Source organism: Lactuca saligna, chromosome 4 (assembly GCF_052625555.1).
Source record: "Lactuca saligna cultivar CGN05327 chromosome 4, ASM5262555v1, whole genome shotgun sequence".
Lineage (NCBI taxonomy): Eukaryota > Viridiplantae > Streptophyta > Magnoliopsida > Asterales > Asteraceae > Lactuca > Lactuca saligna.
The window spans coordinates 272,648,922-272,651,186 of NC_136420.1; positions in this window are offsets into that span (position 1 = coordinate 272,648,922).

Genomic DNA, 2,265 nt, shown 5'->3' on the forward strand with positions numbered 1-2,265 from the left:
ATTAATCTTAACCAAGTTGTAGTATATGTTACAAGGGTTTCGTACATATAAAGAACGCCGAAATCCGAGTTATAACGAAGAAGTTATGGCTCGTCGAAGTTTTACGGCAAAAACCGGCACTACACCGGGAGACGTTAATAGTGAATTTACGATGAAAGACTTGTTAGCCTTAGAAATATAAACAAAAGTTTTAGTATACATTAAATTGAGAACATACAAAAAAAAGAAAGCCCAAATCTGACTTCGTATGAGGAAGTTATGAAATTTCTAAGATTTGGCTTAGTAATGCACAACCCAAAACTCGAATTTTAGATCGAGCGATTTTTGGCCTACGCGACCTAAATGAGAAGTGAAGATCTCATTAATAGGAACTAAACGGTAAAAAGACAGACGAAAACAGAGTCCGTATGTAGAAGTTATGAATTTTACGTGGACATTTAACAATATAATCTCTCCATACTGTTAAATTTAAGATTGCTCGAGAATTAGCCGATGGAGTAAAAATGAAAGTTGTAGATATTATTTTTACCTACGCGTGGATATAAAGAACGTCAAAAAAGGAGGTTGTATGTGAAAGTTACGGATTTTAGAAGTCGGAAGTGTGTTGTGCGAAAATGGGTGATGTGGCACAATTTTGGCCATTGCTTTCTCCCAAAGTCTTGCCACTAGATGGTGACATGTGGCACCAAGTTCAGTCATTTTTCACCCTATAAATAGAACATCTCCCACCCTCATTTTCTTCACACATTTCTATTCTTTCTTCTCTTTACTCTCTCTCTCTCTCTATAGCCCCGACCCACCCCCCCCTCGAAAAGCCTAGTGAACCTCCCTAGCACGAGGCGGAAGCCCCAGAGTGCTCGACAGCTCCGAGAAGAAGAGCTTTTCGGCTCGGGAACGCTGTTCCAAGCAAAGCCCGGTTTTCTATAAAATCCGCTATAAGTGAGCTACGCCTACGCTATTTTTAATATAGCTTTTATTTAATTATCGTATCGTTATTAGGAGCTTATAATAAGTACTTGGGCTATTATTATGGGTTATATAAGTATTTTTTAACGCTTATATAATAGTAATAATAGCTAGACTATTAGTTAGTCTCGGAGAATAATATACTAAACTCTAGTGGTAATAATACTAGGTTTCGTCGAAGGAAATTATTTTAAAGTAAACGAAGCACTGTCCGAGTACCGAGTCACCACCTTATCAAGTGAGTGCATTGTCCCTTTCATCTTACACATAAATATGAAGTATTTAATAGAAATTACATGCTATGTGAGCATATTTTCTGAATACTTACTGTCTATGCTGGGTGAAATATTTTTATACATGTTTTAAATGATTTAAACTATATATGTATTTTATATCTACAAAACATGTTGGGTAAAACATAGGTAGATGTAATAGTTGCTGTGTGACCAAATAAAATAATGAGAGGCTTTGATATAGATGTTATTGATGATCCAGTCATCTAGCAGAGTATAGATGACGACCACAGATTATTCTAGACAGTCCAGTAGAACGCTAGCAGGTTCGCAACCTGTAGGTGTTTATTTGAATTGTGTACTCACCAGCAGTACTCCATCCCTCACATGGTTGCCTTATTTGACATGAATTGTTGAGGAACCCCCGAAGCATGTGTTGTCACCCTGATGAAAGTCCTTTAGACTATGTCCCTTGTGTTAGATGTTTTAGGGACGTAAAGTGAGGATAACGGGAACATGTAATCGTGTTTGTTTGGTTTGATAAAGTTAATTAACTTATTTATTGTGGATTGAAAACCCTATGTACTCACCACCCAACCTGACCCACTCAGTTTATTTGTATCACATGTGCTGATATGAAGTCACATTACACTGAGAGATTTAGGAGATATAAATCACTAGTGATAACGAATGTAAGTTCTGTTTATGCTTATGTTTCTGTATTGACGATGACATCCCAAATGTTTTAAAATGAATAAAAATATTTTTCTTCGGAAATGCTTTGATAACGTATTTATCATGTTTTACTGGGAACAAATTCCACAACATTTTTATTAAAAGAGGTACTCTGATTCTTATAAAGCATAAACAAAATCGGTCTTTTTGGCCGTGAAAATGGGGATGTCATATTTTGTGATCTTTGAATTTTCATATTTTCCACTTTCAAGATTAGTATCCTGTAATAAGCTGACCTTTTTCCAAAGTATTTTCCTCTGTGTTAGTTACAATGTAGGCTTTAGAATCATTGTAATTAGATTAAGTTGATTATTTGGATCAAGTGACTTAA